Below are 27770 nucleotides of genomic sequence, written 5' to 3' on the forward strand. Positions count from 1 at the left end.
CTGATACATTCTGCTTGACTTGGTTCTTTTGATAAACAACAGACTTACTGGCTGGATCACCAGATGAACATAGAAGAAAACAAGTCTAAAAAGAAAATGAATGCAGCCATCACATCCAAGAAATAATAAGTTGCAATGTAATAAATGTTTACTTTTGGGTTTATTACCGCTTTAATGTGACTATGTATCTTTCTTGATTTTATCCTTGTATATTTCCCTGAACAGCAGCAAAGAGACAGGAGGAGGGAGGGCTCGCTCAGGTTCTGTTGCACGCTTATATGCTTAAAAGAAACCTGCTGACAGGAAGAGAGAGGAAAGAGTGGACCTGATCAGTCTGCTGCTGTTTCTTCACTGTCCAATCACAGGCTGAGGGAAGAGAGGTGGCACATCTGTACTGCTTGGCTGCAGCAGAGAGAGGTCAGGTCACCATCCCCGACTGTGTTCTGTGAGAGTGCAAATGTAAATGTACATCTCCAGACTATCCTCTAGCCAGTAGGATTGTTTCCACACAGGTGTTAAATCTCAGTGGTTTTCCTGAAGTTTAGCTTTAAAATGTATGCAAACCCTAATAAAGAACATCTCTCATTTGGGCAGCACAGTGGCTAAATTTTTAGCCCTTCGCCTGGCAGTACTTGGGCCGTTGGTTCAAATCCCAACCATGGCAGCACCTGCCTGGAGTTTGCATGTTCTCCCTGTGCCTGCATGGGTTTCCTCCAGGTACTCCGGTTTCCTCCGACATTCCAAAGACATGCTGGCAGGTTAATTGGATCCTGTGTAAATTGACCCTAGAATGTGTATGTATGAATGTGAGTTAGGGATTTTAGATTGTATGCCCCTTGAGGGTTAGGGACTGATGTGAATGAGCAATATATATATGTAAAGCACTGTGTAAATTTATGGCACTATATAACTACCTGTAAAAATAAATAAAATTGCTCCCTTTTTCTCTGCTAAATATAATATTGGAAGCATTTTGTGATATATGTTCAAGAAGTGTGAAAAAATCTGCAGCCCTTGTAAGAGATTCAGAAATGTCCTGTTCCCTCTGCTCACTCAATGAACCTAGTTAACCTTCCTAGTTCTTATCTTGGGACTAGAGAACACTTTTCCTTTATGTTGTGCAGAATAGGATGGATTTTCATAGATTACCAAAAGACAATTGGTCAGGGCTGACACCACTCAGAAAACCAAAATGCTCTGTGTTTTTTGGCCCCAACAGAGCTTAGTGGCTGAGTGCTTTCTGGCACATCAATGGGTATTTTTCTGTGCAAAGAAATAGTGCAGTGCTAATTCTTAATAAATACTACATTATATACTGCATTTTGGGCTCCATGTAATGAGCATTCTCCCAATAAGGACGTTTGGCCTAGCGATTTGGTCCGGGTTGAAGAGGGACTGAGGGATGCCAAGGCTGTTTGGGTTGCTTATTACACTTCATACTTTTGATTCTTTGGTGAGTGAATATTGGTGGAGGAATCACATTGAAGATTGTCTCACCCTATTGGGATTTATGTAGCTGCACTACACCTACAGTGGAGATCTTTGACCTCTGTGAACTTTTATGGACTGTTATACTACCACTAGTATCACTTTATTTGTTATAGTTATATATGATTTATGTCTAGTTTCATTCATTTCAACTAGCACTTTTATGATTTGTTTCATTGCAGGGGCGGACTGACCATTTGGAAACTCAGGCACTGCCCCGAGGGCCCGGGGTCAGTAGGGGGTCCCATGAGATGTCCCTGGTACCTTTTTCATAGGCTTTTTTGAGTTTGGGCAAGGACACAGGGGCCCCGTGATCCCCTATTGCCTGGGGACCCCATGACTTGTCAGTCCATCCCTGTTTCATTGCTTTGCACTAGCACTTTAATTTCACTCCTTTGGAGCTAATTTGAAGAATTATATATAGCATTACTCATTGTTAATTTATTGCTCACTTAGATATTGATCTTGGTTGATTTTTATGTAATTTTGAGGTGCTGCACTATTTGTTTGCATATTTTTATTAGGTTGGTTCACCTTCAAGTGCTAGCAGCTCCTTTTGTCCAAGCTCTCACTGCCTCTTTTTAGTATGGATATTTTTTTGCAGTTTTATGGTTTTTAAAGGGAAAAACATGGAAAATGTGCATGTACTGGAGAGTTACATTACATGTGCTTGATTTTTTCTCTTGCCCTGACATACACTTTAAAAATCCTAGATTAACCTTTAAAAAATAATACAAAATAAGCACAAGGGACTTTACTTATCTTCAGTGTGATGTAACATGATCTATGAATGGAGGAAGGACCTTTCAATCATCTGCCCATTATCCATTCATGGATCGTATTTCATTCATAGAAGCTGTAGTAATGGCTTCTATGAATGGAGGAGTTTGGACGAAAATGGTGGGCCTAGTCTGGCTATCTTGATGAGAGCCTGTGGCAGCTTCCAATCTGATTAACCCCTGCTGCACCAGAAGACTAGTATTAACCTCCCTGGCGGTATGATTATTTCAGATTTTTGGTGCTGAAAGCGGTACCATTTTTTTGCATGGAAATATGTATTTTTTTTATTGTAGGCTGTAATTTTTAGGAAAAACACACTGAAATCTGTCCGAACAAGAGTCTAGTAAACATCCCGGGTATGATAAAATTTGAAACACAAAATCATAAATTATAATTTAATAAATAATCATAAAAATAATATAAAAATAATAAAAAATTTAATTCAATAATGTAATCAAACCAAAAACACTGAAATGTGAAATAGAGCGCCAAGTTCGCACATTGCTGAGCTCAGTCACAAAATCGTTTTCAGTTTCTGATGACGAATTTCCCCCACGAATCATTATCACTCAATTCTGCAAGTGGTTCTGATTTACTATCGCTGTTCTCTAGCTGATCTAAACCGCTTTTGACCTAAAGGGACGCTTTTTGGACGCCATGGACATTTCTCAGTTTCCAGGCAGAAAGAACAGACAAAATGCAGGCAGGGCGCAGGACAAAGCACTAGGGACAATATGTATGTGAAATAGGTTGAAACAGCAATGTTTTACTGTGTAAAATGTAAAAAAAAAAAAAATGACATTTTTTAAAATTTTTAAATTTCCCGCCGGCGGCGGCGGCGGCGGCGGTGGCGCCCGTACGTCCCGACGTCACAGGGACAGGACACAGAAGCCGGATGCCGGCATCGGCCGGAGGAGATGGCCGGGGACGCTGCAGGGGACACATCGTGGGAGCGCAGGGTAAGGTAAGTGAAGAACACTTGCCGGAGCAGTGCCTCAGGGTAAGCCCGAGTGTAGCTCGGGGTTACCGCTTTTGGTACTGAAATGTTACCCCGAGCTACACTCGGGAATACCGTCAGGGAGGTTAAGGACCAGAGTATTAAGGAATAAAAATGGTTAGCACGTCCATCTGGCAGTATTAGGGTCCTTGGCTCGAATCCCAACAGGGCACTGCCTGCCAGGAGTTTGCATGTTCTCCCTGTGCCTGTGTGGATTTCCTACGGGTACTCCGGTTTCCTCCCACACTCCAAAGACATGCTGGTAGGTTAATTGGATCCTGTCTAAATTGGCCCTAGTATGTGCATGTATGAATGTAAATCTAAAGGGGCTTTAGATTGTACACCCCTTGAGGGTTAGGGACTGATGTGAATGTACAATATATACAGTTATGTCCATATATATTTGGACACAGGCACAATTTTAGATTTTTCAGGTATTTACCAAAGCATTTTCAAGCTATAGTTATATAATGGATATGGGCTGAAAGTGCACACTCTCAGGTTTAATTTGAGGGTATGTACATCCATATTGGAGGAAGGGTTTAGGAATTGCATCTCTTAAGAGTAGCCATCCCCCCTTTTTCAAGGGACCAAAAGTAATTGGACAATTGCATATAATCATAAATAAAATGTAAATTTTTAATATTTTGTTGAGAATCCTTTCCTGGCAATGACTGCCTGAAGTCTGGAACCCATGGACATTACTAAAGACTGGGTTTCCTTTCTGATGCTTTGCCAGGCTCTAACTGCAGCTGCCTTCAGTTGTTCATTGTTTGTGGGTCTTTCTGCCTTTAGTTTTGCCTTCAGCAAGTGAAATGCATGCTCACTTGAATTGAGATCAGGTGATTGACTTGGCCTTTGCAGAATATTCCACTTGTTTTCCTTCAAAAACTCCTGGGTTGCTTTTGCAGTGTGTTTTGGATCATTGTCCATCTGTACTGTGAAGTGCCGTCCAATCAACTTTGCTGCATTTGGCTGAATCTGGGCTGACAGTATGTCTCTAAACACCGCAGAATTCATCCGGCTGCTTCTGTCACATCATCAATAAACACCAATGACCTAGTGCTGCTGGAAGCCATGTGTGCTCATGTGATTACACTGCCTCCACCATGTTTTACAGATGACGTTGTGTGCTTTGAATCATGAGCTGTTCCAAGATTTCTCCACACTTTTTTCTTCCCCTCATTCTGGTACAAATTAATCTTAGTTTTATCCATTCAAAGAATGCTTTTCCAGAACTGATCTGGCTTTTTTTTTATGTTTTTTGGCAAAGTCTAATCTGGCTTTTCTATTCTTCAGGCTTATGGTGGTTTGCACCTTGTGGTGAACCCTCTGTATTTGCTCTCATGAAGTCTTCTCTTGATTGTAGACTTTGACAATGATACGCCCACCTCCTGGAGAATGTCCTTCACTTGTCTGGATGTTGTGAATGGGTTTTTCTTTACCATAGAAAGGATATTGCGATCATCCACCACTGTTCTCTTCCGTGGACGTTCATGCCTTTTTATGTTGCTGAGCTCACTAGTGCGTTCTTCTTTCCTCAGAATGTACCAAACTGTTGATTTGGCCATTCCTAATGTTGCTGCTATCTCTCTAATGGATTTGTTTAGTTTTTGAAGCCTTACAATGGCCTGTTTCACTTGCATGGACAGCTCCTTTGAATGCAGATGTAGGTTCACAGCATTAGATTCCAAATGCAAATACCACACTTAGAATCAACTCCAGACCTTTTACCTGCTTAATTGATGAAGAAATAACGAAGGAGTAGCCCACACCTGGCCATGAAACAGTTTTGATTCAATTGTCCAAGTACTTTTGGTCCCTTGAAAAAGGGGGATGGCTACTCTTGAGAGCTGTAATTCATAAACCCTTCCTCCAATTTGGATGTACATACCCTCAAATTAAGCCTGAGAGTGTGCACTTTCAGCCCATATCCATTATATAACTATACTGTAGCTTGAATATGTTTTGGTAAATACCTGAAAAAACTAAAATTGTGCCTGTGTCAAAATATACAGTATGTGGACCTAACTGTATATGTAAAACACTGTGTAAATTGACGGCGCTATATAAGTACCTGTAATAAATAATAAATAAATAATAAAATTGCTAATGAAAACAGAAGCACAAGAGACACATCACACTAAAGGTAAGTAATCTCCCTTGTGCTTATTTTGTGTTTTTATATTGTATTTTGTTACCTAAATTTTAGTTTTAAACATGTTTAGAAATAATACTTCTAAATCCCAATTACCTACATTTTCCAGTCGTTCCTTTGTTAAAAATAAGATCTGTATCTATTGCATATCAGAGTATAAGATGTAATAAGGATTTCTAGTCTATCTTATGAGGTTTTAGTATTTGTTTTTTTCTGCTCAGCCAGTTATTACAGTTACATGTTGGTCTAGAGGAGAAAAAAATGTTAATACAATGAGCCTCTTATGAAATTCTTTCCTTTCCCAGCATCTGTGTGAGGGGAAAATCCCGAGCCAGGTCAGCCGTTCAGTCATCCGGAGGAGACAGCAGGACAGGAGACATTCTGTCCATTCCTATAAACATATTAGTTTTATTTATTTCCCTGAGCTTCATTGTCCTGGGTTTTTCCCTTGTAAATCAAGCATGAAAAGTAAAAAACAGTATTTACAATCAAGTTAGTTCTACTCATGGAAAAATAACAATCTGAACTTAAAGTGGTATTAAACACCAAAGCAAACATTTATTATATTGCAGTTTTTAGATGTGATTGCGATGGCTACATTCATTCTCTTTTTTAAGGTTATCTTTCCTTTATTATCATCTGGTAATCTAGCCAGTAAGTCCGTTGTTTTTTTTTACACATAACAAGCTGTCCTGCAGATGTAGCAGTTAGAGGGTTGAGACAAACCATTTAACACTGACAGAAGTGCTTACAATGATCCGGTTTTATTTATGTAAAACTTTTATCTCAAAAGGATCATAACTGTTGCTGTAACTGCTTATAAAATGTCATCTGGAGTTCAGCTTCAATTTGTTAGTGTATCTAAATCTGCTAGTCCATCTAACACTCTCCTCCCCCCAGACTGACAATGCTGAATTCCAAAGGGGTCTCTTTTGCTCCTTCATTTAGAGTGGGGTTCTGTGATACAGGAGGTGTGTTACTGGCCTGATCACCAGGTAAAAACAGAGAGGAAAACGCCTTAAAAAAAGAAAACTGGTACAGCCACCACATCTAATGATCAGCAAGCCATATACAACATTTTTGGTTTTGGGTTTAATGCTGTGTTAATTACTGCTAAATGCTTCTAAAATAATACAATAGATTTCTAAAAAGATTCACATACTTTTCTCTTGGCAATATTCCACATTGAATCCTTCCAATAATTTACAAAGAGATAAATTGGAATTCTGTGGACATTTCCTTTGTACTTTACAGTATATGCTCAATGTTTATGCTACATTCCTCCTGTCTTGAGCAGTGTTATTGTGTTTGTATAACTTACACACTTTGTACCTATTATACAAAATAAAAAATATTGAAAACAGATAAAAGAATGCTGCTGCTGAATATGCAGTATTGTGCAAACGTTTTAGGCAGGTGCGTAAAATGAAGAGTGCTTTATGAAATGGAAGTAATAGTTTATTTTTATAAATTAACAACATTGAAAGTAAATGAACAGAAGAGAAATCCAAATTTCTCCAAAAATCTAAATCTAATAAATATTTGGTGTGACTACCCTATGGCTTCAAACCAGCATCAATGCTTCTAGGTACCTACAGTGCTTATGCACACAGGTTTAGAAGGAACTCGGCAGGTAGGTTGTTCCAAACATCCTGGAGAACTAACCACAGATCTTCTGTGGATGTAGGCTGCCTCAAAGCATTCAGTCTCTTCATGTAATCCTAGAGAGCCTTGATGATGTTGAGATCATACCATCAGGGAGGCCTTGGATTGTCCCCAAATGTATTCTGCAGCAGGATAATGACCCCAAACATACAGCCTATGTCATTAAGAACTATCTTCAGCGTAAAGAAGAACTCGGAGTCCTTGAAGTGATTGTTTGGCCCCCACAGAGCCCGGATCACAACATCATGGAATCAATCTGGGATTACATGAAGAAGCAGAAGGATTTGAAGCAGCCTACATCCACAGAAGATCTCTGGTTAGTTCTCCATGTTTTTATAACCTTCCTGCTGAGGTCCTATGAAAACTGTGTGCACATGCACTGTGTGTACCTGGAAGAATTGATGCTGATACCAAAGGGTAGTCACATTAGACATTGATTTGATTTAGATTTTTGCTCTGTTCTCTCACTTTGCATTTTGTAAATTGAAAAAATAAACAATATAAATATATTTTTGAAAGCATTCTTACTTTACAGCACACCTGCCTAAAACCTTTGCACAGTACTGTATATATTGTATGTATTTATGTGACATTAAAATGACCACATGGTCTCTGGGAGCCAGAAGCATTGTGGCTCTTCCACTTTATTATAGACTGCACCAATGCCCTACTGGAGCTCAGCAATGCCACCAGAAGCACGTGCCATAATTTATATAAATCACTTAAGTAAAATTACAATTATAGAACATTTCATTCATACATTTCACATCTCAAAGGTCAGCCTAATACCAAAGCAGGATGATCCAACACCCTAACAAGATTCAGATGCCACCTGCTTGAGACTAAAATAAGCATTATTTATTAGGGAATCCCCAAGCCAGAACCCTGCAGTTCAACAAATACAGATTCTGAATCTCATCCACACACCCAAACATTTTTTCCAAAGATGGCTACTTTTCCTGCTCCTCTCAATAGACAGTTTACTGAAACTCCCAGCTTTTGTCAGTTTGATGCCAGAGGTATAGTAAAGTGATCTGTGACGCATCATCCCTTTGTGATGACATTTTGCACTTTCTGTTCCGGTTTTATCCCCCTGTTAAGTGGTCTTCCTGTTCTCCCCTTTGTAAAGCTGTATATGTTTAGCAGCTGTTATGTAGACAGGCATTCCACACTGTTTGTTTAGGGTAATGGGGACTTGTAGTCTTTCACTTCTCTAGAGTCCATACTGTGTTGTTGTGTTGTAGAGTTTTGTTGTGGGTGGGGAAAACCCGGTGCCAGACTGTCTGGTGGGGGTGGGTGTGAAGCTGTATATACTGAGCTGTGTTCAATAAAGATTCATTCATTCACCCTACACGAAGTTCCGACTCTTGGTTTGGGATATCGCTGAAGGATTGTTTTTGAGCTCTAATACCCACCTTGGCAGAGCACTGGAAGACTTGCCGGAAAAGGGAACCATTGCCTGAGACTCATCGCTCCGCACGAGGAAGCCTAGGCGGAACGGTTCTGCCACATGATCCCAATTAGAAAAATAATTTGGTGAAAAAACTGTTCCTGGAAAACGAGAGTAAATACTTACCTCTCCCATTGACCACATGTTTGAACACTGCTTCTGGCACTGTTGGTCTCCTGTCAGTGATTCTTCCCACCAACGTTCATGTAACTACCAAGTCCTTTATTAACCACTTCCTGTCCGGACACTTTTACCCCCTTCCTGTCCAGGCCAATTTTCAGCTTTCGGCGCTCTCACATTGTGAATGACAATTACTCAGGCATACAACACTGTATCTAAATGAAATTATTATCATTTTTTTCAAACAAATAGAGCTTTAATTTGGTGGTATTTAATCATCACTGGGGTTTTTATTTTTTGCTAGAAAAATGAAAAAAGACTGAAAATTTTGAAAAAAAACATGTTTTTCTTAGTATTTGATACTAAATTTTGCAAATAAATATACTTTCTTCATAAATTTAGGCCAAAATCCAATGTGCTACATTTTGTTGGTAGACATAACCCAAATCAGTGTGTATTATTTAGTCTTTGTGAAAGTTATAGAGTCCACAGACCACGGTATATATATTTGATATATTTGAAAATGTATCAATCCTGATGCACGGACTACCTACATAATTTCTTGGGGCCCTAAAATGCCAGGACAGTACAAATACCCCCCAAACGACCCCTTTTTGGAAAGTAGACAGTCTGAGGTATTTAATGAGAGGCATGGGGTGTTTTTTGAAGTTGTCATTTTTTTGCCAATTTTTTAAGGAAATGATGAAAGTAAAAAAAATTTTTTTTTTTTTCCCACAAAGTTGTCATTTAACAAGTTCTTTCTCTCACACGGCATAGGCATACTTGCAATTACACCCCAAAACACATTCTGCTACTCATCCTGAGTATGGCGATACCACATGTGTAAAACTTTTTCACAGCCTAACCACATAGAAGGGCCCCACATCCAATAAGCACCCTTAGGCGTTCTAGGGGCAAAAATTACATATCTAATTTCTTGACTGTCTATCACAGTTTTGGAGGTCCTGGAGCACCAGGACAATTGAATTACCCACAAAATGACCCCATTTTCAAAAGAAAACACCTCAAGGTATGTTTTAAGAGGCATGGGGAGTCCTCTGAAGACTTAATTTTTTGCCACATGTTTTTGGAAAATCTGAAAAGAAAATGAAAATGTATTTTTTTTTACGCAAAGTTGTCAATCTATGAGATATTTCTATTACACAGCATAGGCATACTTAAAATGATACCTCAAAACGCATTCTTTAACTCCTGGTGAATATGGCGATACCAAATGTGTGAGACTTTTTCACAGTCTGGCCACATAGAGGGGTTCCACATCCAATAAGCACCTGTTAGCGTTCTAAGGGCAAAAATTACACATCTAATTTCTTGACTACCTATTGCCGTTTTGGAGGTCCTGGAGCATCAGGGCAATGGAATTATCCACAAAATGACCCCATTTTGGAAAGCAAACACCCCAAGGTATGTTTTAAGAGGCATGCAGAGTCTTCTGAAGACTTCATTTTTTGCCACAAGTTTTTGGAAAATGCGAAAAGAAAATGAAAATGTATTTTTTTCTACACAAAGTTGTCAATCTATGAGATATTTCTAATACACTGCATAGGCATACTTAAAATTACACCCCAAAACACATTCTCTAACTCTTCCTGAATATGGTGATACCAAATGTGTGAGACTTTTTCACAGTCTGGCCACATAGAGGGGTTCCACATCCAATAAGCACCTGTTAGCGTTCTAAGGGCAAAAATCACACATCTAACTTCTTAACTACCTATTGCTGTTTTGGAGGCAGAGGCATGGTCCATTAACACGCCGAGGTCAGTTCAGGCAGCAAGCAGAGGCATGGTCAATAAACAGGCCGAGGTCAGTTCAGATGGAAGGCAGGAAAATGAATTCAGGCAACAGGCAGAAACGTGGCAGGGAAATAGCAAACAGAGGACAAAGAAATATATCTTCACCGTACTTCACTAATAATGTAGTGCGGTATGGTAGATACGGAAGCACTCTTCTATACAGAGACCAGGCTTTGAGGGACACTGGGGACAGTAGTATCGGGTGTCAGATCGAATTCTATGTTTGGAGCATACCCGACATCTCTTTTGAGGATTGCGGTCTGTTTTGGTAGGGGGGACGATATTGGGGAAATGTCTTTCATGCAATCGGCTCACTGCATCAGACCGAATTTGTTCAGGTACGGGTCTTACTTGATAGATGAGGGATGTGATAATCTCTTCCTGATATTGTAAGAAGGTGACAGGTCTTTATGTGGACTTCTGGAAAACGATGTAGGAATTGTACAGGGCCATATGGAAAAGGTAGAAGGATACTTTTTTATACCAGTAGATTGATCTTCTGTTGGGTATGTAGGGCTGTAACATTTGATCATTTAAATCCACTCCCCCCATGAACAGGTTGTATTCGTGTATGCATTGGGGTTTTCGGATGGGACCGCGACTTCCTTGAATTTCCAATGAGCTGCTGTTATGGATAGATGAAAGGACATACACATCCCGTTTGTCTCGCCACTTAAGGGCCAGGATCTCTTCATTTCTCAAGCTAGCTGACTCCCCCCTGTTTAGCTTGGTGGCAACCAATTGTTGTAGAAATCCCTTCCGATTGGGTCGAACTGTGCCACAGGCTACAGTGTCCTTGAGATAAAGGGGCAGGCTTGTGTAGAAATTGTCCACGTAAAGATGGTACCCCTGATTGAAGAGGGGGTATACCAGGTCCCAGACAATTTTTCCACTAATCCCCATATAGGCTGGGCATTCAGGGGGCTCTAGCTGACTGTCCTTTCCCTCGTAGATACGGAACTTGTGCACGTATCCTGTGGACCTTTCGCAGAGTTTGTTCATCTTCACCCCGTATCTGGCCCGTTTACTTGGAATGTACTGTTTTATGATCAGCCTCCCAGTGAAATGGATTAGGGATTCATCGACACAGATGTTTTTTTCAGGACAATATATTTCTGAAAATTTTTGGTTGAAATAATTGATTAGTGGACGAATTTTATAAAGTTTGTCGTACTCGGGGTGATCTCTGGGGGGGAACAGGGAATTATCGTTGAAATGTAGAAAGTGCAGAATTGTTTTATAGCGGGTCCTGGACATAGTGGCAGAAAAGAGCGGCATGTGTTGAATGGGATTTGTCGACCAATAAGCATGCAGTTCATTTTTTTTTGTTAGTCCCATATTAAATGTAAGGCCAAGAAACACTTTAAATTCTTCAACTGTGAGGCATTTCCACTCAAATGTTCGAGCATAACAGGAGTTGGGATTTTGAGTGATTAATTGCTGGGCGAAAATATTGCATTGGTGCACAACTGAATTCAAAAACTCTTCAGTGAAAAATAAATGGAAATAATCAATGGCTGTAAAATTTTGGGTTTCTGCCTGAATGCCTGACTGGGCTATGAATGGGGGAATTATAGGTGCTCCTGATCCTGAAGGTAGCCACACAGGGTTTAAAAGAGCATCTGGGACAGCAGTATGGGCCCTAATCCTTGGTGGCTGATGTGACACCTGAATACTAGAACTTGCACTTACAGTGCTGGTAGTAGCCATATCAGAAGAACGTATTGAGCTGCTGGTGGTTGCTTGCTGCTCCTTGGAGTTCCTCATTCTTTTTGTTGGAACACCTTCTTCTGATTCAGAGAGTGAACCGCTGCTGTGTTCTGGTTCATATACAGAATCAGAGTTTGACAGTGAGAGTTCTCCGTCACTCTCATCTGTCATACTCAGAATTTGAAATGCCTCCTCGCTTGTATATGATCTTTTGGCCATATTTTTGACACTGATCAGGACCCACTGGTATGGCAGTGATCAGGATGGTGTTGCAGTGAGGGACAGATATCTGGCTGCAGTTGGTTCACACTAGTCACTGTTGGGCAAAAATCAGAGATACAGTGAGGTGGCTGGCAATGTTTTGTGAGTGTGTGTAAACTCTGTGCAAAGGCTGAAAATTACTCACAGTTAGCTGTACTGGATCTCTCTCCTCACAGACGATGGCAGTGAACAGGATCCACTGGTGTGGCAGAGATCAGGGACACTTTATGAACAGGCACACTGTAAGGTGATCAGGGACACTGATTGGGCCACTGTATGGTGATCAGGGACACTGCTGGGCCACTTGTGTGGCGATCAGGGACACTGTGGCAATCAGGGACACTGTGGCGATCAGGGACACTGCTGGACCACTTGTGCGGCGACCATGGACACTGCTGGGCCACTGCGATGATCAGGACACTGCTGGGCCACTTGTGTGGCGATCAGAAACACTGCTGGGCAACTGCGGTGATCAGGGACACTGCGGTGATCAGGGGCACTGCTGGACCACTTGTCCGGCGATCAGGGACACTGCTGGCCACTTGTGTGGTGATCAGGGACACTGCTGGGCCACTTGTGTGGTGATCTGGGCCACTGCGGCAATCAGGGACACTGCGGTGATCAGGGACACTGCTGGACCACTTGTGCAGCAATCGGGGACACTGCGGTGATCAGGGACACTGCTGGGACACTGCGGCGATCAGGGACACTGCTGGACCACTTCTGCGGCGATCAGGGACACTGCTGGGCCACTGCGATGATCAGGACACTGCTGGGCCACTTGTGTGGCAATCAGAAACACTGCTGGACTACTGCGGTGATCAGGGACACTTCGGTGATCAGGGGCACTGCTGGACCACTTGTCCATCGATCAGGGACACTGCTGGGCCACTTGTGTGGTGATCAGGAACACTGCTGGGCCAATGTGGGGATCAGGGACACTGCTGGGCCAATTGTGTGGTGATCAGGAACACTGCTGGGCCAATGTGGTGATCAGGGACACTGCTGGGCCACTTGTGTGGTGATCAGGAACACTGCTGGGCCAATGCGGTGATCAGGGACACTGCTGGGCCACTTGTGTGGTGGTCAGGGACACTGCTGGGCCACTGCGGCAATCAGGGCCACTGCGGCGATCAGGGACACTGCTGGACCACTTGTGCGGCAATCAGGGACACTGCGGTGATCAGGGACACTGCTGGGCCACTGCGGTGATCAGGGACACTGCTGGACCACTTGTGCGGCAATCAGGGACAATGCTGGGTTACTTGTGCAGCAATCAGGGACACTGCTGGGCCACTTGTGTGGCGATCAGGGACACTGCTGGGCCACTGCGGCAATCAGGGACACTGCGGCAATCAGGGACACTGCTGGACCACTTGTGCGGCAATCAGGGACACTGTGGCGATCAGGAACACTGCTGGACCACTTGTGCGGCAATCAGGGACACTGCGGTGATCAGGGACACTGCTGGGCCGCTGCGGCGATCAGGGACACTGCTGGACCACTTGTGTGGCAATCAGGGACACTGCTTGGCCACTGCGGCGATACTGCTGGGCCACTTGTGTGACGATCAGGGACACTGCTTGGCCACTGCGGCGATCAGGGACACTGCTTGGCCACTTGTGTGGCGATCAGGAACACTGTGACGATCAGGGACACTGTGGAGATCAGGAACACTGCTGGGCCACTATGTGGCGATCAGGGACACTGACAATCAGGGACACTGCTGGGCCACTTGTTGGGCGATCAGGGCCACTTGTGGGCGATCAGGGCCACTTGGGGCGATCAGGGCCACTTGGGGCAATCAGGGCCACTTTGGGCAATCAGGGCCACTTGGGGCAATCAGGGCCACTGGGGGCAATCAGGGCCACTTGTGGGGGCAATCAGGGCTACTTGTGGGGGCAATCAGGGCCACTTATGGGCAAAGCCACTTGTTGGGGCAATCAGGGCCACTTATTGGGGTGATCAGGGACACGTGGGGCGATCAGGGCCACTTTAGGGGCGATCAGGGCCACTTTAGGGGCGATCAGGGACACTTTAGGGGCGATCAGGTGTCACTGAGGTGGAGGGCAGTTGACTACTACCTCTTCTTGGCTGTTTCTCCTCTCACAGACAACTCCGTGTGAGGAGAAGGAGGCGGAAGCCGCACCATGCGGCTTTTGTTTACACTTAAGCTGTGTCCTTATTGGACACAGCTGATCACATGGTATGGGACCGATTTCATTGGTCCCATACCATGTCACGTAATCTACCGTGTCCGTCGGACTCGGCGATCATCGGGCTTGCGGGTGCGCGCTCTAGGAGCCGCGCACGAGCCTCAGACACAAGGTGCCGTTTAGAAACGGCAACCCGCTCCTGTAGGTGTCCTGTCCTGCCGTTTATAAACAACGGCCGGACGGGAAGTGGTTAAAGACTGCAAAACAGCAATCCTTTAGTGAAAACAGTAAAACCTTACATATAGGTAACTACATTCATACACTATTCTGACTCAGACTACGAGGCCATAAACCTTATCTCCAACAATGTATACAGCTATACCACATGGTGTTGAATTCATCCCTTGCCTCGGGTCAGATAGTTTAACTCAATGAATAAACTCACATGTTGAGGAAGTCAGATGAGGAAACCCATAGGAATGTTCTGTTTAATGGCAAATATTCATAGGTAGAAAAACGTTAATGTTGTAACCTCATGGAAAGATGCATTCAGGAAGACCAGAGAGAGATAGTGGAGAGGGATATACACAAGTACAGTGAGAGAAAGAGTTCAGCTTAGAAAGGAGGAGACAGCTTAAAGGCACAGAGCAATAATAAACAAGTGTTGGTCACAGAGAATTAATAATAAATCCGTGTAACAAAACATACACAAATCTTCAGTTTTCCTTTAAAAGATTATCTTGACCATGCACCTTGTCTTTTTCAAGCTTCCGAATTGGTTCTTCAAAGTTGTGGTCTCTCTGATTAGTAGAGAGGTATGGGTGTTGGGGGGCAAGTATGACTTTTATAAGTAAATTCAGGATTTGCATATAATTTCAGATTTTCTAATTTCTCAGATTTTCTAATTTCTCAAAATCTACTGATCATGTTGGTAATCAATTTTCTTGTATATGTTTATTGTAAGCTTACTTTGAATTTTGACAGTATTTGTGACAATTTTTCTTAACTTTTTTTAAAGGGCATCACTTACCTCACGTTTGTCCCTATCAAAGCACTTCCAATAGGTAATGTTTACCTGAAAGGCAATCAGAAAAGCACACACAGGCCTGCAAACAATGTAATGATTGCTAAATGAATTGGGGTAAAAGCCAAAAGGTATTAAGAATAGCTATTTCCATCATTTAAAAGCAAAGTTTCTCAGAATTGTCTAGTATTTCCTCCTATTTTATAAAGGATTATTGAACAGGATCCTACCTATCTCCAAGCAGAAAAACACAACTAAGCCATCTAGTTTATTATTTATCTCCTTATATAAGCATAATGCCTGTGGATAAACCAAACCTGTTTCTTGTATTAGTCCAACTGGAGAAAAACTAATCCTGTCAATTGATTACTCCCTGCTTACATTACATCAGCGAGGTGCTATAGAATTATTAAAATAAAATCCTGTTAATCTTTTAGATACACAAAGTAATTATATTATTACATGTGCAATGCTTTCAGTTCTTGCATAACTGAATTCGTTTACATAAATAACTAAATAAAGACTTATTCTGTAGGGCAGGAGAACAATGTGTGTGTGCAAATGGCAAAAAGCCAAAGCAAGCAATCAGTAAATCAAAGAACTTTTTTTTGAGGAAATACATACATTGCTATTACTGACCTCCTGAGCCCCTAAAAAAACTGCAATATTTATCCTCTGGATTCACTATTTTTTAAGTGAATGATACAGATATAAAATGCAAGTTGGCAAAGACTTTTCCAGCTGTATAAAAGCTTAGGTTAGCTTTTTTGTATTTTTTTTTTTTTTAATAAAAATACCTTAACCACTTGAGCTTTGGAAGGTTTTACCCCCCTCATGACCAGACCATTTTTTGCTATTCAGTAGAGCGCTACTTTAACAGACAATTTTGTGGTCAAGCAACACTGTATCCAAATGAAATTTATATCATTTTTTTTCACACAAATTGAGCTTTCTTTTGGTAGTATTTTATATAAACCAACAAAGACAGCAAATGTCTCTTAGATTGTAAGCTCCAAGGAGCAAGGCCCTCCTAACCCTCTTGTATTGAACTGTATTGTTGCTGTATTGTCTCCCTCTATATTGTAGAGAGCTAAGCAAACTGTTGGCGCTGTATAAATCCTGTATAATAATATAATAATAAAAATGTGGAACCCCCCCCCCCCCAATATGTTCTACTTGCTGTTACAAAACATATCCAATAAAACATATTTAAACATCAAGTTTCTTCATTAATTTAGGCCAAAATGTTTTCTGCTACATGTCTTTGGTAAAAAGAATCCCAAGTGTATATTAATTGGTTTGTGTGAAAGTTATTGCGTCAACAAACTATGGTATATATATTTGAAAATTGATCAGCTCTGATGTTCTCAGACCCTAAAATGCCAGGAAAGTACAAATGCCTCCCAAATGACCCCTTTTTGGAAAGTAGATAGTCTGGGGTATTTAGTAAGAGGTATGGGGAGTTTTTTACGTTGTAATTTTTTGTCACAATTGTTTGGAAAAATTAAGACATTCAATTTTTTTTTTCACAATTTTTTTACATACTGTCACCAGTGCAGTACAGTGTCATCATATGACTGGTGTGGTGGTGATCAGGGATATATGTAAAAAAGAAATATAATAATAATAATAATTTTTTATTCAATTTTTTAAATATATTTTTTAAAACATTTTTACTATTTTTTTATTACATCTCGTCATCAGAGTAGCTCAGTGTCACCATAGCAACATTATACTACTCTGAGGGGTGATCAGGGATTTCTGTTTTTTACATTGCTATTGGTTATACAGTAAAGATCATTGTATAAGCAAAGGCTTCAGATGTCATGAATGGGTTTCCCAGTCATGAACAGCTTGTTTTTTTATTGTTATCTGTGATTGGATAAGCTATTCACATGGCACAGGTAGCCAGGTACCATGTGATTGTTGTGAGCAAATCACAGACTACAGTATTAAGCAAGCTCTTCATGAATGGAAATCCGTGACAGTTTTTTTTACATTGTTGTCATGTGATAACTATGGCCAATCATAGTGATCACATGATACACAATTACTGGTTGTGGTTAGCAGTGATCTAAACAGGGGCAGGCTCAATCATGTATATAAAAATAATATATGAGGCAAAACCTTTAAAAAGAATATTGCAATATTTTTCAATTCCCTACTTCCCTAAAGGAGATTGTACAATCAGATTGTATAGTGTATGTGAACTTTACAGAATCCATAACACAATTCTTCTGTTTTCAATACTACAACTCTATCCACATAGGCTGTTATCTGTTCACTCAGCACTCTCTGCCAAATGAATGATCTATGCAAGATGAAAGTTAAAGTGGTTGTAAAGGCTCAAGGTTTTTCACCTTCATGCATTCTATGCATGAAGGTAAAAAACCTTCTGTGTGCAGCAGTGCCCCCAGCCCCCTTGATACTTACCTAAGCCTCATTGAGATCCAGTGATATGCATGACAGCCTTGGCTGTCCCGAGTCTCTGCCTCCTCATTGGTTGAGACAGCAAGTGGGAGCATCAGGTGCCCCCATAGCAAGCTGTTCGCTGTGGGGGCACCCGACAGAAAGGAGGAGCCAGGAGAGCCCGTGGGGGACCCAAGAAGAGGAGGATCCAGGCTGCTCTGGGCAAAACCACTTCACACAGCAGGTAAGTATAGACATGTTTGTTATTTTACTAAAAAAATTAACCTTTAGAATCACTTTAAGGTAGAAAAATAAAAAATCAATGTCTGTGCAGTTAGTGAGAACAGTGATCACTGATTGATTGCTTATCTTTTAATATTCGTGCACCTCAGTGCTGTATTTAGGTTTTGTGCTGCCCTAAGCAACACAAAAAATCTGCAACCACCCCCACCCCCATGCCCCGGCTCCCTTCCTGGAGTCTCACAGCCGCTTCCCTGGTTCCCCTCACTTTGTTCTTCTGCCTTCCACCCAGCCCGATACCACTTGGAGCCTCCTCGACGTGACATCACCACCAGGAATGGCGCAGGACATCCAGTGTTCCTTCTTCCAAGGGCTGTTTTTAATACTCACTGGACTCTGAGCAAACATTTTATTGGGTCTCACTCCCGAGACATACAATAAATAGCATCTAGACTCAAAATCAGTTTACTCCAGCAGATCAGGCAGCAACCGTGATTGCCAGAGTTTACAGCATATCATTACCACTCACTGCCTGGTTGCTAGAGGTTACAGATCACAATATGGCTCATTGATTTGCTGTTAGAGGTTACAGCATGTGATTTCTGCTTGCTGATTGGTTGCTAGAGGTTACTGCACATTATTATCGCCCACCCCTTGGTTGCTGGACCTGGAGGGGAAGGTGTGATCAGTGAGAGTGGTGGTGGGGGAAAATTGGATCAGTGGCAGTGCTGGAGGGGGATGGAATGAGTGGCAGTTCTTGGGGGAATTAAATCGGTAGCACTCACTTGCTGTAATCTGTCAGTCAGTATCCACTCTGTTCCCCCCACATACATGTGAGTGGGGGAGAGATGGGGGGGGTGAAAGAGAGAAAGAGGGATGGAGATAGGGGGAAAGGGAGAGAGAGGGGTGGAGATTAGGAAGAGGGGAAAGAAAGAGGGGGTGAGGGAGGAGAGAAAGAGGGGGTGAGAAAGAAGGGGTAGCGATAGAGAGAGATTGTGAGCGGGGGAGAAAGAGGGTGAGGGGAGAAAGCGTAAGGGGGAAGAGAGAGGGGGTGATAGAGGGTAAGGGGGAGAGAGGGGGGTGAGAGGGTGAGGAGGGAGAGAGGGGGGGTGAGAGAGAGGCCCTAGCCATGCCCCTGTCTGCAGTCCCTCCTCTGCCCCCTTCTTCCAATCTCTGTCTGCAGGTCAATGTGTGGGATGCTTGGTACTTTCCATGCCAGCAGCAGGATGTTCATGATGGCCAGCAGTGAGGATTAGGGTGATGATGGTGGTGCTCTGCTCCTCTCTCCTGTCCTTGTCCTCTGTGCCCCTGGTCAGCCTCTCCTTCAGCCGCAGTCGGTATTGATATCAGAGTCGAGGTTGGAGATGGAGTCCAGGCTCTGGGAGGCACCTGGATGCTGCACCTGCTGCTTATCACCTTTTTGCGTATCAGGCAGAAGATGAAGGTTCCTGGGCTCTAGGTCCTACCGCTCTCCATCTCTGGGCCGCCTGCTCGATGTGTGGGAATGATAAGCTGGGCAAGACACTATCCTCCTGTTTGCACCCTGGGGACACCACTCTCTGCACAAGATTTAGCCCCATGGGATCCATGGCCTTCTGCCCCACTGCCCTGCTGCTTCTGGGGAGCGGCGCCTCCCCCCTGACAAAATGCTGCCCAAGGCAAATGCCTTGTTTGCCTCATGGCAAATACGCCCCTGGTGCATCTGGAAGTGGGTGGTATATAGGTGGGTAGATAATGCAGGGTGTATGCTAATGAGGTCAGCTGGTCAATTCCTTCCTGTGTTATGACCAAAAGGCTCTGCAGGAAATAAGGCAGAAGTAATGGAGAAGCTTTTTGGACAGCCATCTGGACACTGACATAAAGGTGGGTAGAAAAAATGGAAAGCTTTTGAATTTCTACAAAAGAAGTACATGAATGCTATATTGGTACATTGGGGATCTGGAATTTAGAAAAAAAAGGTGAATAAAGGTGAACTTATCATGCAAGGTATTTTTATTTATTATTGAACTATATGGGATGTGGTGCTATTTTACAGGTTCTTCCTAATCTGTGAGGCCAGATGAAAAAACTGACAGATTACTCCATCCACACACACAAGGTGCTGTGTCACTTCCGCCTCTTACTTCCTATTGGTGGAATGCAGATGGTTACAGGAAGTTGCTAATGCACTGTTGCTGGTGTACTATGCACGCATTTTAGCACTGTAAGTGGATTTAAATTGTTCTTATTTCTCAAATAGAATGGAGTTACACTCTTGGCTGCCTCTGGCTTTGCTTTTTTCACCTTACATGCATGCACACCGGGAGGATAATAGCGGCAAAACATCCTGCAAGAGTGATGAAAAGGAAAGAGTACCCATATTAACCACCTCCCACCCGCCATATAGTAATATGATGGGCGCAAGGTGGTTCTCTCGTTCTGAGAGGACGTCATATGACGTCCTCCCATTCTCACTGCGCATGCGCGGCTCAGGAAGCGTGCAGCGTGGCGATCGATGGTGCGCTGTGTTCCTCGGACACAGCGGATCACCGATCACGGAAAGAGCCGAAGATGTCGGCACGGTCATGTGATCAGCTGTGTCCAATCACAGCTGATCACATGTAAACAGGGAAATGCCGGTTATCGGCATTTCTCTCCTCTCGAGCTGTCAAGCTGACAGCTCGAGAGGAGAGGAGAGCCGGTAATCGGCTTTCCGCGGAGGGGACATGTACACTGATCATCAGGGCACTGATGATCAGTGTAGCCCCAGCAGTGCCACCTGTCAGTGTACATCAGTGCCTTATGTCAGTGCCTCGTGCCAGTGCCCATCAGTGCCACATCAATGCCACATATCAGTGTACACCAGTGCACATCAATGCCACACAATCAGTGCCCATCTGAGCTGCCTTTCAGTGTCACCCATCAGTGCCAGTCAGTGCCAACTATCAATGCCAATCAGTGCCACCTATCAGTACTGCCAATCAGTGCCAGTCAGTGCCGCCTATTAGTGCCAGTCAGTGCCGCCTATCAGTGCTGCCTATCAGTGCCATGTATCAGTGCTGCCTTTCAGTGTCCATCAGTGATGCCTGTCAATGCCCATCAGTGCCACCTACCAGTGCCTCCTCATCAGTGCCCATCAGTGCCACCTATCAGTGTCCATCAGTGCAGGCTATCAGTGCCCATCAGTGCAGCCTCATTAGTGCACATCAGTGAAGGAGAAAAATTACTTATTTACTAAATTTATAACAAAAACTAAGAAAAAACTTTTTTTTTCAAAATTTTCAGTGATTTTTGGTTTGTTTAAGAAAAAATAAAAAACCCAGAGGTGATTAAATACCACCTAAATAAAGCTTTGCCACAAAAAAATGATAAAAATTTAATATGGGTACAGTGTTGTTTGACCGCACAATTGTCATTCAAAGTGTGACAGCGCTGAAAGCTGGAAATTGGCCTGGGCAGGAAGGGGGTATAAGTGCCCTGTAGGCTAGTGGTTAAAGCACTTGAGACTTATATTCATAAGAGGTCATTACCATTCAGTGAGTGCAGTGACAAAGAAGGGGAGTAAGGAGTGTTTGCACATTGTTGGAGGAAGTCATCCTGGCACAAGTCACTTTAAATCGCCACAATCTATATGAACTATTTGGATTGAGACTTTTATGGATTTTTATATTTATTGATTTGCAGGATGATTGCACTATAGCAATTATATACATTTTTTTTAACGCATATATACAGTTGTGTTCAAAATAATAGCAGTCAGACATCACTAACCTGATCAATCACTGTTTTTTGTAGAAATAATATTTCTACATGACAAATAATTTACTAGCAGGTGTAGTAGAGTAATAGAAATCCAACAGACCCAACAGTCATGACATGCATGCTGCTGATTCTGTGTAATTGAATCACTAATTGAAAGGGGCATGTTCAAAATAATAGCAGTGTGGAGTTCTATTAGTGAGGTCATTCATTCTTTGAAAAACAGGTGGCAATTATTGCCCTTATTTAAGGAAGGAAGGCAGAAAATGTTGTACATGCTGGTTACAATTGCATTTCTCTCTGAAATTCTGAGAAAAATGGGTCATTCCAGACATTGTTCAGAAGAACAGCGTACCTTGATTAAAAAGTTGATTGGAGAGGGGAAAATATATAAAGAAGTGCAGAAAATGATAGGCTTCTCGGCTAAAATGATCGCAAATGCTTTAAATTGGCAACCAAAACCTGAAAGACGTGGAAGAAAGCGAAAAACTACCATTTGAATGGATAGAAGAATAGCCAAAATGGCAAGGACTCAGCCAACAATCAGCTCCAGGAAGATCAAAGAAGGTGTAAAGTTACCTGTGAGTACTGTTACAATTAGAAGACGCCATGTGAAGCCAAGCTATCTGCAAGAAGCCTCCACAAAGTCCCACTGTTGAAAAAAAGACATGTGCTGAAGAGGTTACAATTTGCCAAAGAGCACATTGACTGGCCTAAAGAGAAATGGCGCAACATTTTGTGGACTGATGAAAGTAAGATTGTTCTTTTTGGGTCTAGTGGCAGTTTGTCAGACAACCCCGAAACACTGAATTCAAGCCACAGTACACTGTGAAGACAGTGAAGCATGGTTGCGCAAGCATCATGATATGGGGATGTTTCTCATACTACAGTGTTGGGCCTATTTATCGCATACCAGGGATCATGGATCAGTTTGAATACATCAGAATACTTGAAGAGGTCATGCTGCCTTATGCTGAAGAGGAAATGCCCTTGAAATGGGCGTTTCAACAAGATAACGACCCCAAACACACCAGTAAACGTGCAACATCTTGGTTCCAGACCAACAAGATTGACGTTATGGAGTGGCCAGCCCAATCCCTGGATCTTAATCCAATAGAAAACTTGTGGGGTGACATCAAAAATGCAGTTTCTGAGGCAAAACCAAGAAATAGAGAAGAACTGTGGAATGTAGTCCAATCATCCTGGGCTGGAATACCTGTTCACAGGTGCCAGAAGTTGGTTGACTCCATGCAACACAGATGTACAGCAGTTCTCAGAAACAGTGATTATACAACTAAATATTCATTAAGTGATTCAAAGGAAAGCAAAATCTTCAAACATTTTTCAGTTTATATAGTGAATATTTGAGTTTGTAAAGAAGAATACAAACACTGCTATTTTTTTGAACAGTCTAATATTCACTTTTCTTCATTTTTTTGAGAGGAACAGCACAAATTTGATATATTTTTCTTCATGTTTTGATTTGGAATAGAATGTGTAGTGTTCCCAATGCATTTGTGTGTATGGAAATAAAAGCTATTAGAAGGATTTTGATCTTTTTTCACTTTTTTCAACACACTGCTATTATTTTGAACACAACTGTATTTTTGATCACTTATAATGCACAGAGAGCATGTTTATATATATGCTGTTTAAGTTTTATGCTTTATACGTATACCCATGGTAAATATACTTTTGATTATTTATGTGGCTCTTTAATGCTAGGAAGCACTGCAATATGGTTTTTATAGAATGATTTTTGCATTAGTATTTTACACAAAGCACTTGTAAACTCTGCGCAAAAGTGTTGATTGAATTTCCCTTAGTGAGTGAGGTGAAGCTGCACCGCTTTCTATCATCCAATCATGTGCAAGCAAAAACACGTTTTTTTTTCCTTTATTTTCCTTGCACATGACTAGCTATTCTCTGGAAAGAGAATTTTCACTGCTTTCACCAAGCTAAGGGAAAATTCCCTTGTAAAGTGTGAGTTCCTTTCAGTAAACAGCCTATTTGCCATTAGTAAATTTGCCCCATTGTCTCAGGGACCACACAGAAAATATGGGGAAATCTCTCCAATGGTTACAAAGGCAGCAACAACAACCTAACAGCACTATTGATCAAAAAAATGGTGTAGCGCTGTGTGCTCTGTGATATACTTGAAATTAATAATGAAAGGCAATTAACATGTAACAAAAATTGTGAATAAATATAAATTAGTGATGTGACACTATGTGTAATCAATAAAAAATGTTAATCAACCAGCTTAATTTCAAATATATATAAAAAGTGTAACATGATCCAAATAATTAAAATACATACTTGTGACTAGGAGACAATTAAAGGTGAAAACAATAGTGACCAAATCATACACCATGACAATAAATAAATTGCAAAGTCCCAAGTGTAAAAATAAATAAAGAAAAAATAAATAAATAAAAAAAAATAATAAATAAAAAAATCCAGATTTCAATTCTTCAACTTTATATATTGCGTGCTCAGACACTAGTGCCAATCTATCCGTCACCGTCTGGCGTGTGCGCTCACCTCAAAAATTTGACCCTCAAGGAGTCATAAAATATATTGTATCACCGGCAGGGGCGGACTGACAACTCATTGGGCCCCCGGGCAATAGGGGATCATGGGGCCCCTGTGTCCTTGCCCAAACTCAAAAAGCCTATGAAAACAGTACCAGGGGCATCTCATGGGGCCCCCTACTGACCCCAGGCCCTCGGGCAGTGCCCGAGTTTCCAAATGGTCAGTCCGCCCCTGATCACTGGATGGTCCCAGGCAGGATGGATCTCTCCCTCTGACTGAACACAGGATCAACTCCCACCGTGATCAAAAAATGGTCAAACACCTTTAGGGAATCTTCAATGGCTCCATGAATAAAAAGTGTTCAGGGAACTGGTGGCTGCTGTATTAGGTTGAAATCTGAAATCCTCTATTGCTGGATACCCACCACACTTCATCTTCTGAGAGGATAGTTGGCAGAGCATGAGTCCACCCACTATTCAATCTAACAGCAGTTTTACCTTGTTCACACTCTACATCAAACTTATAAACAATATTTTGACTGGAGTTGAGTTTTAAATATTAAAATATGATATAATAAAAGGATACAAGTGAGCGCTAGGTATCAGGCCACTTGCATAAAGGTAAAATCTCTTACCCTCTATTAAAAGTAAATATATAATGTAGATAGGAATAAGATATCCAAATAATATGACCTGAAATTATTAAATATAATAGAACATATCATAAAATAAATATTCTATAAAATATGAAAATTTTTTTTTAATAAAAATAATCCTATAAAACTATAAAAATGGCACTGGGATAATAAAAATTATCAAAATAAATATTCATATAAATGCATGGGATAAAAGAGTGTGTAAAGGAGAATAAAAATTAAAACATTCAACTGTTGTCTATAAAACAGTTAATGTCTATGTCAATGTTCAAACCATGTGGGAATAGGGACCGTAATTCTACAATCCATTTAGTCTCCATCATTAACACTGCATACGCAGTACGGGAATATGGTGCTCGTCCGCGCATGCGCACGAGTCCCTATATATTTCTGACATCCACAGCTAGCAGGCTCCCTTTGAAAACGTGCACGAGCACGAAACGTGTCAGGGAGGAGCCTAGCTGTTGTGACGTCACGCAGCCGAGGCCGCATGGAAGGCCGGCAGCCATCTTACATTGCCAAAACCCAGATGTGAGTTTTATTCCAACTCTGTATCATCTATCTTGCCAAATTTCAATAAAATACTGCACTATCAAGCACTTTATTCTTTGGCTCGTTATTGACGAGCCTCCAAGGTGGAGATTCCCCAGTTCTTACTGTGTTCCCATCCGGTGGTCTATGAAATCTGAAGAGATGTCCCTGGATACTGTGAGAGAGGTCTGAAGTTACCGTGCATGCTCAACGTGTGCCAAATGATTTACACCATCCTTATCCATACCCAAATGACCATGACGGGATACTATTAACACAAATGCACTTTTAAATTGCGCTTCTGGTGAGTCACATTATCAGCTCCAGTCACGGATTTCGCCAACACGGATCTCATTATTGCTGGATTTTATAAATATATGTCAAAAATCACTCAAGTCACTTTATTACATCTGATATACATTTATTTGTTCACTTTGCCAGTTCGTCAACTTTGGACGATTCACTTTATATTTTGATCACCTTTAGCGCTACAAGGCGCCTGCACTAATTTCACCTTATTGTCTTTTAGCACTGCATATCTGTTTACATATTAAAATATGATAGCTTGTTGTGGGTTTTTTTTGCACTTCATCATTTCCCTTGACACTTTCCTGCTGAATAAGCCCCTTATTGTTAGTACATGATTTTGTATAAAATGAAGCATTATAATGATGAAACTTGCTTTAATAGCACACGTTAGTATTAATTTTTAATACACAAAATTATTTACTTACAGAGGGAAATTAAAATAATATATTCAATGTTCTGTTTGTTCTTTTGGCCTGTCTGATCTTGCTGCAAGACAATCTTCTCTCTGTATGCCAAGTTTAAAGAAATGTTTCCATAGTGCCCAGTGCTTAAAAGCCTCTGACTAGTAGTTGGCACAGTGAATTTCATGCTCCTTGGTTTGTTTAATATTACTTATTTTACTATTGTTTAATGTTTGTATGAAAGCCAAATAAATTATCCAGCGGTTTCCACCAAGACTCTTTCCAAGCAGTTTGATTAAAGCTTAACACTATGTATATAAAACATAATTTCCTGCAGTTCAATATTAATGCATAAATTGTGAATTACCCAAATGTCTCTGAGATGCAGCCCAGGAATAACAGTTAGAGGAAGGTTAAATTCGAGTCAGACCTGAAAGGCTCTGCAGGCCAGCTCTCTGAGACTTCCTTCTGCCCAAGAACTTTGGAGAAAGTTCTAGAATCAGTGGTTGGAGGTAAAATATGGCTGGTCTGCACTGTTCAGGGATCCTGACCAGTCCCCAACAGGAGGCTTGGCATTGGGTCAGAACTGCCCTTAAAAGTGAAAGAGCCTGCTCAACTGGAGGAGAGTTGGTGCAGGAGAGTTGAGGAGGATGTGAAGCTGAAGGACAGGAGCCTGGGAGAGAGCCCAGATGGAGAGGGCTCACCTACAGGCAGAAGGACTTGGGAAGGCTGAAAACTTGGAACTTCTCCAGCCCCCTGAGAGAGCACCACCTGTGTGGCAGGGAAGGAGCGGCCAATCTAGAATGCCTGGTAGCAGCCACTGACCCACCAGCAACACAGGAGAAGGACTAAGTGAATAAACCTGCACCCCCTGGGCCAGATAGGGGAAGGAGACACTCTAGTGGGAAACTGGATTAGCCTGCCACTCAGGGCTGTTTCACCCTTTTTATGTGGCAGACACTGGATCCCCTGTCCAGGGATTCCTTGCAGTCAGCCAGACAGAGGAGTATCTGGGGTCTTAATGGTACTACAGGAGATGCTGACTAGCTCTCCAGAAGAGACTGATTGCTGCAACCACTTGTACATAGTTCAGGAAGTTGTCCTCGGTTTCTCAGTTCCATTGGGCATCCTGTACACCCCTTACCCCATTCAACTTCTAAATCCCCTAATAAAAGTTCAAAACAAGTTCAATGACTAGCCACGGACTCCTGAATGCAAGTCTATGTGAACATTTATGTTGCCTGGCTGTGCTGGACTATAAGGGGGGGAGGCAAACTTCAGTAACTCCTAAGGGGGTAGTGCTACACAAGTCATATTAATATTTGG

This window comes from Staurois parvus, unplaced genomic scaffold (assembly GCF_062004578.1).
Source record: "Staurois parvus isolate SC_StPar_1 unplaced genomic scaffold, SC_StPar_1.0 ptg000270l, whole genome shotgun sequence".
In the NCBI taxonomy this organism is placed as follows: Eukaryota; Metazoa; Chordata; class Amphibia; order Anura; family Ranidae; genus Staurois; species Staurois parvus.